General features: G+C 39.3%; 1 long non-coding RNA gene across 2 annotated transcripts; it reads right to left on the reverse strand.

The window, feature by feature from the left end:
* Positions 1-1,736: 1,736 nt before the first annotated feature.
* LOC138405297 (uncharacterized) lies at positions 1,737-14,080 on the reverse strand. 2 transcript variants are annotated; one of them, XR_011239016.1, is made up of 3 exons: positions 9,922-14,080; positions 7,763-7,821; positions 1,737-7,518 (listed from the first exon to the last, which is right to left on the reverse strand). It is a non-coding gene; the product is annotated as an uncharacterized lncRNA (long non-coding RNA). The 2 variants fall into 2 exon arrangements; XR_011239015.1 differs by lacking the exon at positions 9,922-14,080 and having other exon boundaries at positions 7,763-8,128.
* Positions 14,081-16,175: the final 2,095 nt, after the last annotated feature.

Raw genomic sequence — 16,175 nt, forward strand, 5'->3', positions numbered from 1 at the left:
AGGGGCGCAGAGTCAGGGAGAGAAGCCGGCCGGGCTAAGCCCTCCCCCGCCTGTTCGGGCTGTGAACTCTGCCTCCCCCTATTCCCTCACTTTCATGAGGGAAGAGAGGTGAGGAAAGTGATTTTGTTTAAAAAAATGTCTAACTTTTTTAGGAATTGTTTCAATTGATTTAAATTAAATTGGATAAATAATAGTAATAGTAATGATAATAACAATGATAATAATAATAATAATAATAATAATAATAAATAATGTGCGGGAAGAGGGAAACACTATTTCAATTCTCTGTATTTCCTCTGTAAGTGACAAGTTGACTTGACTTGAAGACTGATAAAGTTGATTCAAGATGTTGAAGCTTGAAAAAACTGTTGTGATCAGTGGTCAATGACCTCCATCTGGTGGACAAAAAAAACCATTGCACCCACCTGATCAAGTCACAATCCCCATGATTCCCACACTCACAAAGCATTAAAAAGCAGTGATTTTGAGTGCAAATCCAATGGAAATGCAGTCAGTGGAAGCCAAAGACTATTGTTAGCCGAAGTCAAGTGTTTTAGTGTTTCATCTTGGACAGGGCCGAGTGGCTGAATGTTTTTTTTTCCAATGAAGCAGCAGCAGAAGCACAACACATATTTCTACTATATTATTATAAATATTATCATTATATAGTATTATTGTTACATACTGTTATTAACAATCACAATAGCATCATGTCATCAGTATACTCACCATAAGTAGTAGTAGTAGTAGTAGTAGAACAAGTATTTCATTTTATTTTTTTATCATTTTATTTCTTCTGCTGTGATTTCCTTTATCAGAGCTGAATTCTGGTCCTCTGCCACCCTGTGTAAATTTAAGGAATCCAGCCATGTGGCTATCTGATGTTTATTATTTATTTTTGGTTGGGAATATAGATTCTTATAATATGTTTCAAAACATGTATGTATCTCTTCTGTCTTATATTTTGGTAGATTTGTAGCTGAGCCCCTATGCCTTTTTAATCTGTAGCCCAGCAATTTTGTAGATTTACTTCCCACGTCATACTATCGCTGTTTCATGTACAACAGCTTTTTTTGAATCTCTTGTCCTGAGATGTCATTTACCTCTGTTCTAACTCTTTTGATATTTTGGTTTATTCGCTCGTCCACATTTTTTTTATGTTCTTTTTCCAATTTTTTAAGCTCTGATTCTAATTTATTGAGTTTTTCCTGTGTTTGCCTTTTCAAGTATGTTGATTTAGCAATTCGTTGTCCTCTAATCACAGCTTTACACGCGTCCCACAGCACCGAGGGAGACACCTCACCATTATCATTCTCCCTCACATATCACTGAATTTCTTTAATAAACTCTTCCTTCATTTGTCCTTTTAATACATTTATATTTAGCCTCCAAAGTGTTGATTTTTGTTCTCTTGACATAGCCAGAGTCATATATACAGGACTATGGTCTGATATGTCTCTCACTCCAATTTCACAATTTTCGATCCTATAACTGTCCTAACTGAACATGAAAAAATTATCTATCCTGGAGTATCTTTGATGTGGTGCTGAGAAAAATGTATAGTCTTCCCTTAGGATTGAATTCTTTCCAAACGTCAATTACTCTTTATGTAAAAAAAAAATGTTTGTACTTATTGCACTTGTAATTTCACATTGTGGCATTTGTATTTACAGTAGGTGGTTACACTTGTGGTGGACATTTATCTTGAGATGTAAAATAAAGAGTTTCTCAGACAGTTGTCTTTAGGTCATTTAATAGAAAGCTCTGCAGAGGGTTTCACACTTAGCATGAAGGCTCAGAGTGGAACAACTCCGAATAGGGAAAGAAGAAGGTTTTATACAGTCAGGTAAACAGGAAACATAAGAGACAACTGTTGTGGCAGAACGCTCATGTGCTAATCACACGACACTCTCTGTGATTCTCAACCTGTGGGAGTATCAGTGTGTGTGTGGTTTCAGCTGGAGGCGTCAGCTGTTCAGATGGAGCCAGTACTCCTTTGCAATGGTTAGTGTGGATCCAGGTGGCTCTCTCAGCACTGCAGTGTGGGTTGTGAGTAGCACCTGGTAGGGGCCTTGCCACCTGAGTGAGCGCCAGTTCTTTCTCCGAAAGTCTTTGACCACCACGAAGTCGCCTGGACGGGGGTCGTGAAGTGGTTCAGTCACTGGATGAGGAAGGGAAGATGTCACCTGTTTCCTGATGTCTGAAAGAGCATTAGTCAGGTTAGAACAATAGGACAACATATCATGCATATCACACAAGTCTGTGGCGGGAAGTGGAGAGGGTGAAAGACCCGCACCAATGTGGGGAGGAGTTGCAAAAAGAATCTCATAAGGTGAAAGGTTAGACCTGGTTCGTTTTCTCATCCTCATATACATCAGCGCCAGAGGCAGGACCTTTGTCCATGTGAGACCTCTGTCTTCACAGCACTTTGCGAGCTTCGTTTTGAGTGTGCATTTTCTCGTTCCAAAGCTCCGCCACTGGCTGGATGATATGCACAGTGTGTTCGCACATCCATTCCTAGATGAGAGCTGAGTTGTTTGACAGCTTTGTCACTTTAGATTCTGCTAGGAATCCCCCATTGTGGAATGATGTCTTGTAACAGTGCTTTGGTGACTACACTTGCAGTTTGTTTTGAAGCAGGAAAGGCTTCAACCCATTTTGACCACATGTTGACCATCACTAAGCAGTGAGATTTACCTTCTAATGGTGAGGCCATGGTGAACAACCAAAAATTACCTGTGCCTGCAGAGAGCACCAAAATCATGAGTGAAACCAAATGCATATCCGGAGTCTTTGTAAACTGTGAGTGTTTTACCAGTAGCCAATTTGCATGCTTTCAGTGAGCACAATGAGTTCTGCTGCCTGGGCTGAGAGGTGATGAGGAAAAGGACCAGAGAAGAGAATGTCACTATCAGAATAGACAGAAAAACCAACAAAGTTAGTACCAGAGACCGGGTTCACGTGAGGCGGACCCATTTACATACAGAATCAAGTCATAGTTCATCAGAAAGGTCAGGTTGTGGTGAACACTGGACTTGTAGTTCAGCAACACAGTTGTGTTCTCCACCCGTCATCTGGAAGCGGGAGAAGCGTGGCTGGATTCAAGGTTGAACAGCGTTTCACTGTGATGTTGGGCATATCAAGAAGAACAGCTAGCAGCAGAAAGATGTGAGGTCTTCTGTTCTGTGAGAATGAGAGACACAGCATGAGTAACAAGAAGTGTCAAGTCAGAGTAGCCTACGATGTCACGTGATGCAAGAACTGCTTTTTCACAGGCGGCCACTGCACACAAGCTTTGTGGAGGGCCAGCTGCCACTGGGTCAAGTTTAGCAGAGAAGTAGGCTCACAGTAGCCTCGACAAAGGCGTCTGAATGTGTAGGCCTTGTTTTCAAAGTTAAAAGCAAACCAGTACTGGCTGTCCTTGTGGACAGGAACGTTTAAAAAAAGCATTGGATAAATCTACAACCGAAAACCACTCTGCATCAGGCGGAATTTGGGAAAGCAACGTGTACGGGTTGGGAACAATGGGTGATCGAGCAATTACAGCGTCATTCACAGCCTTCAAATCCTGCACAAATCACCACTCAATAGGCTGACCTTTATCTCTTGTGGTGTCTGAAATGTCATGTGTTGTGTTCTCTTTAAAGGAAGCTGATCTCTGAGTTTGAGGCCCATAGGTCCTGAGGAATTCAGAGGCCTATAAGTTTAGGTTTTCTGAGAAAAACTGAATGTATACATTAATGCATTAGGTCACGGCTTAAACTGTCACCCTAAATTTGAGCTGGTGCCTTTCCCTCCCTGTTACCAAACAGATGAGGTGGGCTGGATGAAAGCCAGATGTGTTTTCTTTAGATTCACAAAAACAACTCTCCTATATAAACGGGGAGTTGAAGCTGTTAGGGAGAAGAGATTCACATTGGCCCCAGATCTCTCTCCAGGCAGATTGCAGTGCTTGTATTGATGCTGAACTTTTTGTAATAAACCTTTCAAACAATCAAACGGTGTCAATCGGCAATTCCTTCATCATCTTCACATCATCGCTACCCCAATATACAACACTCTGATTTTCTTAACTGGAAACAGTGGAGTATGGACTGGCGAATCAGGGCAGGGGATAATTACACCAGCCTGCAAGAGAGATGCAAAAACAGGGCGTATCCTATCCACAGCTTCCTGTCTGACTGAGTACCATTGTTTACATGGTCGATATTCAGATTTTGGGGTAATTGTAACTGGGTCACAGTTTCTGATGAGGCCCACATCGTATTTGTCCTTTGCCCACAGCATTTCTGGCAAGTCTACAAGCAGGAGAACATCTGATTGGTTTGACAACATGATATGAGAATGGAGATAGTCATCAACCACATACAATGATCGTGTGGCAGGAAAACACGGATTTGGAGAAAATTTGAAACTGAAAGCATTCATGCAAGGTGAATAGATCAGGCATCATGGTTAAATGCCAGTCACTGACTGTCTGAAATGATGGTCCAAGGTCTCTCCACTGGTCATCATGTGATTTATTCATAAAGTGGCTCTGTGTGCACAAAACAGCTGAAAACAGTGGCTTTGCGTGCACAAAAGCATTGGAGATGGCGAGAGAAGCTTAAAATTGCAACTTTAGTTCAGAAGATGAACCTTTCTTCACAAAGTGGCTTGAAGCTTCTTTCGTCATCTCCAGTGCTTTTGTGCAGGCAGAGCCACTGTTTCCAGTTGTTTTGTGCCACACAGAGGCAGTGTCAAATCTAGACCATATCAAGAGTATAAATATGGCAGATATGGCAGGATGAACAGAATGAACAGTATAAATATAAACAGAATTATCAGTGGAATATAATTATGGTACAGAATTACAGTACAAATATAAATGTGATGCTCTCCAAAACAAATCCACCACTATAAACCACCACCACCAAGACTACAAATGACCTGAAACATGCTCCTATCACTATTCTGGAGGAACGATTTGGGCCTCCACACTTGGTGAAACTTTCACTACTGACCATCCCATTCGCTTATAATGGGGAGTGTTTTCCCTGAATATCTCAGGGACCGAAGGTCATAGCTGCCGGGCACTGCCACCAACGGAAAGAGCACCCCTGAAAATGGGGGGGTAGCCAAAGTAATAATAATATAGTAGTAATATGTGTCTGTTGTGCTGCTGCTGCTTCATTCATTTCAGCTTTAAATACCTCGGGGTCCACTTCAGTGAGGACCTCACCTGGACATTAAACACCACACAGCTAGTCATGAAGGCTCAACAGCGGCTGTACTTCCTGAGGAGGCTGAGGAAGTTTGGGATGACTCCTAAGATCCTCAGCAACTTCTACAGCTGCATCATTGAGAGCATATTGACCAGCTGCATCACCGTGTGGTACGACAGCACATCTACTATGGACCGCAAACGCCTGCAGAGAGTGGCGAAGACAGCAGAAAAAATCATCAAGAACTCACTGCCCTCTCTGCAGAGCATTTACCACCGCAGGCAGGGTTCACAGGAGAGCTAGCTCCATTATTAAACTATTTCCAATTGTACTGTTTACATTTACATTGCATACATTTGCACTGCTCAGTTTTGCACAATACTCACCCTATTCACCTCATTACCCTTGTTTTCACCTTACTCTTAAACATGTTTCATATTCTTATTGTATTTGATGTAAATATTGTATTTGAATGTCTATTTTGGTCGGCTGGTATTCCAGAAAGGACAGCACAAGAATTTCAATTCACAGGGGAACGTGTGTGTTCTTGTGTGTATTTGACAGTAAAAATTGTTGAATCTTGAATTGGCAAGAAAACATTCAGCCACTCGGCCCTTTGTGGAAGAGTTTGGACATGGCTACAGACAAATAAACAAGGCAGTGTCCAAGATGAAACACTAAAACACTTGACTACTGCTAACAATAGTCTTTGGTTTCCACTGACTGCATTTCCATTGGATTTGCACTCAAAATCATTGCTTTTTAATGGTTTGTGAGTGTAGGAATAATGGGGATTGTGACTTGATAAGGTGGGTGCAATGGTTTTTTTCGTCCACTAGATGGAGGTCATTGACCACGGATCACAACAGTTTTTCCTAGATTCAACATCTTGAATCAACTTTATCAGTGTTCAAGTCAAGTCAACTTTATGATCAATAATGACATATGTGCAGGAAATACAGAGAATTGAAATAGCGTTTCCCTCTTATCCCCGGTGCAAACAGCATTCAACATGAAATATAAAATATCAAAAATAGAAGTCATTCAAAGATATAAACAGGCAGTGGCAAATGTAGATGATATCAAAGATTCGCAGTTTGGGCCCCTGACCAGCTAGAGCTCTGACATTTTGCACACTGCCTCTCCTCTCACCCCAGAAGGCTCCCTATGTGTTATTAAAGCTCTGGGTGTTGCAGGTCAAAAGATCACATTTTTTCCACCTACCTCCTACCTCAGTTCGAGCCCAAAACCACCCAGGGGCCCCAAGTTTTAAGTAGAGGTTCCCCCTGAGACCCAGGAAGCACAACTACATTCGGGTCGCCGTAGCCGGAAGCTGTTTTTCTAGTGTAAAATACCTGAAAAAGGGTGTATTTGAGTGAACGATAAATGGACACATACTTTTCTCAGATCATGTGTATTATGACTCATTATCAGGATAACCACCTACTGTAAATACAAATGCCACAATGTGTACAATTACTGCTGAATATCTACAGAACTGAAATATTACATACGTCAATAGACTATACTGAAATATTACTATAGACCATGTACATCCAAACAGACATTTAACCTGTCTAATCTGTGACCTAGCACCTGCATTCATTAAACAACTTTGGATACCAGTAATAAAGTAAACATAAGCATGTAAGATAAACAAATACAGCATTTCACAAAATATTCTTTAACTCGGCTTACTTCTAATATACTGATAATATATTGCAACTCACAATTTAGAACAGTACACTCAGTAACGCAATTATTTCTGAAAAAATCAATTTAAAATAGCCTGCTTGCAACAACACTAGTCACATAGTTTTTCCACAGCCACGGTGTACTACTATTCCACAGACAGCGCACAGTTAGCATTGCAGGAGATTGATGTGCCTTATGTTAACTTAATCGTCGTCATGTAATTATCAATATTACTTCACGCTACATGAACAGACCGTATTACAAATTGTTTCCTGAGCACATATACACATTCACCTAACACACTGGTAAATATTAACCATTACTTTGAGGTACTGCGCGTATCGCATTTACAAGGCAAGAAGTGTGCTTTGTGAGGTCCTAGTGACCTTGCCATTTGATCTTTGACAACTGAATTCTATTCAAGTCATCATTGAGGCCAAGTGAATGTTTGTGCCACATGTAATGATATTTCCTTTGTATTCAAAACAATGCAAAGTCAAGTGAGCTTGACCTTTCGACCTTTGACTTACATGATGTAGTTGTTCATGAGATATCGCTTTCACATGAATGGGACAGACAGATGGATGGATAAGCTGAAAACATAATGCCTCTGGCCACACTGAAAGTGAAAATGGTAAAGAAATAAATATAGCAATACATGATAAATAATTTGTTCCATGTTCTTTTAATTTACATGGATGATTTCTTGACAAAACAAGCCAACTCTATAAATGTGAACTGAGTGTCAGAAATTAACACGACATTCATAGCATCTGCAAACAATTTTTCCCCACAAATTGCTGTAACTTTCTGAGAATCTGCATCACAGTATATTGTAAAATATCATGTGTTTCAATACTCACATTATTGATGGAACCTCAGTGATGTCTACTGTCCCTGGCTCAGACACTCTCTCAAGCATCTACAGTACATGTCAAGACAGGTAATGGTAGAATTAAAATGACATTAGATATCTACAATTCAGTTGAACTATTATAGTTTCAGATATTAACCATTTAATTCCGAGTTCAGTCAGGAACCCTTTGTCATGCTTTACCCATTTGTTGCAAATGGGGACACAGTTATGATTGGCGCTGAAGGCTCCATTCTTTGGATGTTCCCTGGTTAGCCGAGCAGTGTGCTGAGATAAAACAGGGGACATATGCAGAGCGCCCAGTGGGCGTAGCAGGCAAGGTACTTTTGTTTAAGAAGATTTAACACAACCGTGTTTGGACTCGGTGCTGTGGTGGCAGTTTCTGTGAAACAAGCACAAAGTCAAACACTTCTTTCTTTAAGTTTAATTCACCATCTGCAGATGGACTCATTAGTACACATCACCTGATTGACATGCACAAATGAGCAAAGAACATAGGAGAATCTGTGTTCTTATAACTCACAGCCCCCTCCCACTAAGCGTGCAAAGGTATATATTACCCTTCTGTATTTTCACTCAGTGGAGGAGACATCCTGTCCTTTTGTTTACATGTTCTGTGGATGACTCCCCCCCCGTGAGATCCCAGTTGTTTGATCCCAATCAGAGATACGAGATACCATAAAGTTGTGGTTTCTCGAGGCCATAAAACTCAAGTCTCTTAAGCCACCACAGTAAACCTTAAAGTTGCCCTTTTAGATGAACAATTTGGTCAACCATTTGGTCAGTCCTCCACATACATGTCTGTTTATGCAATTATACATACACGAATGTAAAATTTCCATTACGGTGCTAAAAGTGTTTGAGCTTCGCAGGGATCAGTGAGGATGAGGTCGTATTTAAAGGGACCGCTTTGGTGAGAGAATGGGCTGTGATTGGTGGGTGACTGACGAGCACCCATAAACCTATCGGTATAGCTGAGCACATGACTCCGTGTCCTGCATGAACTAACACAATGCTTCATTAGTCACAATTCTAGTTCAGGATTTCCACAATGACATTCTAACTTTAAACTTAATTTAAGGTATCTTGAATTGAGGCAAATTAAAGCTGACCTTGAATTATGATCAGTCAGAATCAAATTGTCATATATCACAAATCATAAACTGGATTTATTTTCATAATTAATTATGGATACAATTCCAAGGTATGATGCAGAAATCTGGAATGGACATCTATATCATTGAGCATTGTACAAGAAGACAAGTACATTATTTTTAAATAAACAGCATGGAACATGGACATGTTACTACATGTTCTACTGAATAAGGGATCAGCCACATGCTATCCGTAATACAAACAGCCATCATCAGGGACATAGTCATCAGAGAGATCATAGTTAATAATCATCCCATGGTACTTGTACCGTAGTTCTTTACAAAGTCTACCACCTGCCCCTTGATGATAGTACTCTGAGAGTTTGAGGGCTGATGCCTAAAACTCATGTCCTTGGTTTTTGTCACATTTAGTAGTAAAAATGCAGTCACAACAATACAGATTCGCAATCCACAATGGGACCATGGCTGTTCTCATCCGCATGGAGGAGACTGACTGTCACAGAGTCATCAGCAAATTTGAAAAGTAATCTGTTGTCATGCCAGCTGCAGCAGTCATCAGTATACACATTACAGAGTGAAAAGACACAGGAGAAGACCCTGTGGATGATGACAATGCCTCTTACGTGCATTTGTTTACCCTCACTTTCTGTGTTACTTGTCAGTTGCAGCTCGAGGCATCATGCATGTAACCAATATTATCTTTTCCAGGCACTATACTGGTACTGTAGTACCTACAAGTTACGCACGTTCCATTTTGCCTGGGGACATTTAAAACAAACCAGTCTACAACATAGTAAAAATCACATGAAAATCAACTGCCCTCCTCATCTTTTCATTTTTTTTACCCCCCAATTTTTTAATGTGGATTTAGAATTTGATACTGAGCATAGCCGTGAAATTGGCTCTCCAATAGAAATGGTAAAGGTTGTCAAATTAATGTTACCTACATAAATCCCCACAGATTTCTAAAACATTCTCAGAACACAGTTTACATCACAGTATATTGTAAGGTATCACATTTTTAATTACTCACCTTATTGATGGAACCTCAACCATATTTACTGTCCCTGGCTCAGACTCTCTCTCAACCATCTACAGTAGGTGAAGACAGTAGGTGTTTTCGTTCCCAAAACACAGGCTCTCGTGTGGTTCCAAGAGTCTGTAAGAGTAGAACATGAGGTAGAGCATTCAGCTACCAGGCAGACACCTTCTGTGCATTTAAGGTTAAACTTAAAACATTCCTTTTTGATAAAGCCTGGCTGGATCAGGTGAGTCCTGAACCATCCCTTAAGCTGCTATAGGTCTAGACTGCTGGGGAAACTCCCATCATCCACAGAGCACTTCTCCACTTCTCTCGAAAGTGAAATTATAATAACAGTTAAAAACTTCCGTCATCTCATGTCGTGAAATCACTGGAGCTTTAATTTTCGGTTTCATCGCAAAGGGGCTGCAGATGCTTTTGTGAAAGTTTACATTTTGTACAAAATGTGGAATTCTAAGAAACACAGATGTGATTAAGACATTTCTGGTAACCGTAGGGGTTCAATCTTTTCAGGAAGAATGAATGTGTGTTACGTGGCAAGAATCATTTTACTGATCCAACACAGGTCTTAACTATTTCAGATATTGAGGTCATAAGAAGCCACTGTGTGAGGTTAGGCCTGTTTTATTGGTGCTCCTTGAGGAACTCCTTCATGTAGGTAGCCAGAGAAAAGGACCCCAGCACTCGGTTGTACATCGACCAAATCTATGTCAATATGTAAATGAGAATATTCCCCACGAACCCTCCACCCTGGCGCGATTTCCTTTTTTCCCTCACGAACTTATTTTTTATATTAAAGAATGAACTTTATAACATTATTATTTGACCGACACAGATTACACATCAACAGACGAGCTGACGGCACAAGACCTACGACAGAAATTGACCTTAAGAATAAGTTAGCAGTCTGACATGTGACAGCCATTTGAATCGCAAAGAGAGGAGCGTTAAAGCCTCGGAGTCTGAGCAAGGCAATATCAACCGCCACCACAGAAGTCAGAGCAGTGAGAGGGTTTAAATAAATGTGGGAGTGGCAGTTCTTAAAGCTGCCGTGAGATCATCACACAGTCAGGAGGCCTCGCTCGTGGCCGTCCAGCTGTATCCGGCGGTGTGCCTCGGCTGGCGCCTAGCAGCTGACTTAGAACTGGTGCGGACCAGGGGAATCCGACTGTTTAATTTAACACTTTAATAAATGTCAATAACTATGTTACTGACGTGTCCCTCTCTCTCTTTCTCTCTCTCATTGCAGGTATCTCTGACTCCAGAACTGAAGGAGAACAACTATTATTATTATTATTATCATTATTATTATTAACAACAATACTTAATTAATTATTATATGAATTGTTGCTGCTATCATTAATAATCAATAACTTCTTTACACTGTTATCGTTTACATTTTAACTAGTCAGAGCTGATACCTGACGGTGCTCAAGTGTTCCGGTCTCTCGCCTCCCCCTCCCCACTGTTTCTCTTCTCTCCCCATTTTTCTCTGCTCACCCCAACCAGTAGAGGCAGAAGACCGTCCACATTGAACCTGGTTCTGCTAGAGGTTTCTCCCTGTAAGTGAGGGAGTTTTTACTCTTCACAGTCACCAAAGTGCTTGCTCATTGTGGGAACTGTTACGTTTCTCTATATTAAACAATATTTTAATGTCTTGACCTTCTATGTAAAGCTCCTTGAGATAATGTATATTATCATTTGGCGCTATACAAATAAAATTGAATTGAATTTGTAGCACCGGTATCACCCCACTTACTGCGCCACTGGACCAGTTCTAGGTTCTAAGGAGTGGGAAGCAAGAATAATCACACCAGAGACCGTTGCTCTAAGTACAAAAGGCCGGCAATTTACTGAATGCAAAACACACATATAAAATACAGTACAGAAAACAAAACAAATACCCTGCAGGTTCCTAATACTAAGGCAAGTATAATTGAAAAGAGTATTTCACTCTTTCCTTTCGTTCTTTAGTTCTCCTAGTTTATTTCAGTAAAGCTAATCTAAGTTAAGTTAAACCAGTCTTTTTTCTCCTAGGTTGCATCTATTTTTAGAATTTTTCCTCCTGAGTTAAATCTTTTTTCCCTTTCTTTTAAATGTAAGAGAATACCTTCAGTTACACAATCAAATCAAAGTGGACCACAATCATTTCCAATCACACTCAGAAAATATGAACTCAACATGCAAATAAAAGTATGACACTTTCGAATCGAGTTCAACATGAGTTCAAGTGTTCGGTTCAATGAAAAGTTTCAGTTCGATTTAGTCCGAAAATAATAATAAATCAATCAGTTCAGTTCAAACTAGTTCCTGATACTCCTACCACTCTGGCAGCGAGTCACCATAAGCCGAAGATTTCCTCACTAGCGCGAAGGAGTAGATGAGTTGAAGGTGAAGGTCTGGGTCTGGCTCGCCATCTTGAATCCCGTCTGTGTGTGCTCCGACCCAGCTTCAAACCGAGCAAAAAACCTGACCTGTGTAACAGGTCATAAACACAAATAATCTCTTTTTAAATCCTCAAATCACACAAATAAATGTTTCACAGTTTCTGAGTTGTAACGTTACTGCTACGGTGTTTTTTCGTCTCAAAATGGCAGCGGAGCGGTCTCTTTCAACTCACGGCTCCGTCTCCCACACAAACTATAGCGCATACCTTTCATTTATACAGCTTACAGACACTTTTGTAACATTCACAGTCTTCATAAACCCAAAAAATTTACTGATAAACAGGTTATGACGGAGCATTTCCTTGTGAATAGCTACGTTTTTAGCATTAGCTTTCCGCTAAAAAGGTACAACGCAGCAAAATTGCAAGAAAATAAAAACAAAACTCACCAAAACCAGTGTGACTTAGTTCTCATAAAATCCCCGTCAGTTCCCGACCAGGTAAGTTATATTTTTCAACTGCTAAATCAACTTTTTTCACTCTTTTTCTGCTTATTAATCGCAGCTCGTTTTTCTCCATTTTCTCCTCTGCTCTCTCCCTCAGGTCTCTGCTGCAGCATCACGCAGGCCCTGCGTGTAGTGTCACTAGTCCCTTAAAGGGGCACGCATGAAATTTCTGTCAGCATACTTTTAATCTTAACCAGAAACATGTCACGCTATAATGTGATCCGTATAACGTTATTAAAAATGTATGAAACAACCCACTTGAGAACAAACACAGTTCAGATCTGTTGTTATATAGATAGTATGCTTGAGTGTTGTTATATAGTATTGTTTACAGATGCTATGAATGTTTTGTTAATTTTATGTGTGCATAATATGAAGTGGAAAATATGTTCATGAAAGAAGAAAAAACATATTATTATTTTTGTACAGTTTACTGAATATATTGCGATACTACTGCTCAATTAATTATTGTTATTATTTTCCCATCACCTATTCAATTCAATTCAATTTTATTTGTATAGCGCCAAATGATAATATATATTATCTCAAGGAACTTTACATAGAAGGTCAAGACCTTAAAATCTTGCTTAATATAGAGAAACCTAACAGTTCCCACAATGAGCAAGCACTTTGGCAACTGTGAAGAGTAAAAACTACCTCACTTACAGGGAGACACCTCTAGCAGAACCAGGTTCAATGTGGATGGTCATCTGCCTCTACTGGTTGGGGAGAGCAGAGAAACAGTGGTGAGGGGGAGGCGAGAGAGACCGGAACACTTGAGCAACATCAGGTATCAGCTCTGACTAGTTAAAATTTAAACAATAACAGTGTAAAGAAGTTATTGATTATTAATGATAGCAGCAACAATTCATATAATAATTAATTAAGTATTGTTGTTAATAATAATAATAATAATGATGATAAGTCAGATAATAATAACTCCTTCAGTTCTGGAGTCAGAGATGCCTGCAATGAGAGAGAGAAAGAGAGAGAGGGACATGGGAGAAAAAAGACACATCAATGACATAGTTATTGATATTTATTAAAATAAATAAATGAGTGTGTGTGTGTGTGTCTGTGGGTGGGTTAGGGTTAGGGTTAGGGTTAGGTAAGGGGATAATAGCCAAGCGTGTCCGCGTCCGGCTCCGTGGACACGCTATTTTCCGGGGTGCCAGAGACTCAGGACTTTGGCTACCCCCCCATTTTCAGGGGTGCTCTTTCCGTTGGTGGCAGTGGCCGGCAGCTACGACCTTCGGTCCCTGAGATATTCAGGTAAAAACACTCTCCATTATAAGCGAATGGGACGGTCAGTAGTGAATGTAGCAGCAGTAGCAGCAGTACAACAGACCCATATTACTACTATATTATTATAAATATGATTATTATATAGTGTTATTATAATTACATACACACAGAGAGATCCAAAGTGTGTTGTTATTATTACATTATTACATACTGTTGTTAACAAACACACGACCATCATGTCATCAGTACGGTTACCATTAGTAGTAGTAGTAGAAGTACAAGTATTTCATTCTATTGTTGTATTTCATTCTATTGTTGTATTTCATTCTATTGTTGTATTTCATTCTATTGTTGTATTTCATTCTATTGTTGTATTTCATTCTATTGTCGTATTTCATTTGATTGTATTATGTATTGTATTTTAATGCAATAAAATCGATGTATTCAAGGCGTTGTCCTGTGTAGCAAAATAAAACATGGATTTAAAACATCACACCAAAAAGCAGCAACAGCAGCAGTAACAACAACAACAAATGAAGTGAACAATAAATGAAAATAATAATGATAGGGGACGGTCAGGAGTGAAAAAGTGTGGAAGTCCAAATCGTTCCTCCAGAATAGTGTTAGGAGCACGTTTGTAGTGGTGGATTTTTTTTGGAGAGCATCTCATTTATATGTATACTGTAATTCTGTTCACATTGCCATATTTCTATTGATATTCCACTGATAATTCTGTTTCTATTTATACCGTTCATTTGGTTCATCCCTCCATATCTTAAATATTTATACTCTTGTTATCACCGGGGATAAGAGGGAAACACTATTTCAATTCTCTGTATGTCCTGCACATATGGCATTATTGATCATAAAGTTGACTTGACTTGAACACTGATAAAGTTGATTCAAGATGTTGAAGCTTGAAAAAACTGTTGTGATCAGTGGTCAATGACCTCCATCTGTTGGACAAAAAAAACCATTGCACCCACCTGATCAAGTCACAATCCCCATGTTTCCCATACTCACAAAGCATTAAAAAGCAGTGATTTTGAGTGCAAATCCAATGGAAATGCAGTCAGTGGAAGCCAAAGACTATTGTTAGCCGAAGTCAAGTGTTTTAGTGTTTCATCTTGGACAGGGCCGAGTGGCTGAATGTTTTTTTTCCAATGAAGCAGCAGCAGAAGCACAACACATATTTCTACTATATTATTATAAATATTATCATTATATAGTATTATTGTTACATACTGTTATTAACAATCACAATAGCATCATGTCATCAGTATACTCACCATAAGTAGTAGTAGTAGTAGAACAAGTATTTCATTTTATTGTGGTATTTCATTCTATTGTGTTTTGTAATGTATTTTGGGGGGAAGTCTTGCTCACACGTGTTCCTATTTATCGTGGTTAAAACAAAACGTCTGAGAATCTCAGTGTATTTACCATTTTTTGGTTAATTAGTGGATAAAATATATTTGTAAAGTTTAATTCTCATTGTTTGAGAGTGGGATGTGTATTTTAAGGAGAAAAAATTATTTTAAAGTTGTAAAAAATTCATAAGTAATTGAAATTTCTGAGTATGTTTGAAAATATTTTTTTTTAATTTTAGGGAAATCCTTATTGGGATAGTAATTTGTTTATGATTCCAACTTTTTTTGAGGATTGGTGGTTGATATAAGGGAAATGAATGGAGAAAAATTCATTATTTAATCAACTCCCATGATCCTTTGGGAGTAGTGGAGCCAATCAGAGGAAAACGTTATTTTGTACAAGTTTAAAACTTGTTGTTGTATGTAAAATATTGTTTATAATGTAGTTTGAGTTGTAAAATAGAATTAGGAATAAAATTTAAAATATCTCCTTATTAATTCATTCGTTTATTTAAAAAAAAAAAGTATTCATAAAAGTGATTTGGTTTAGAATCCTCCTTTTCATATTTTTTTATACCATTCATATAATAAGGGGCGCAGAGTCAGGGAGAGAAGCCGGCCGGGCTAAGCCCTCCCCCGCCTGTTCGGGCTGTGAACTCTGCCTCCCCCTATTCCCTCACTTTCATGAGGGAAGAGAGGTGAGGAAAGTGATTTTGTTTAAAAAAATGTCTAACTTTT

The sequence above is a fragment of the Paralichthys olivaceus genome, chromosome 17, assembly GCF_024713975.1.
Source record: "Paralichthys olivaceus isolate ysfri-2021 chromosome 17, ASM2471397v2, whole genome shotgun sequence".
NCBI lineage: Eukaryota > Metazoa > Chordata > Actinopteri > Pleuronectiformes > Paralichthyidae > Paralichthys > Paralichthys olivaceus.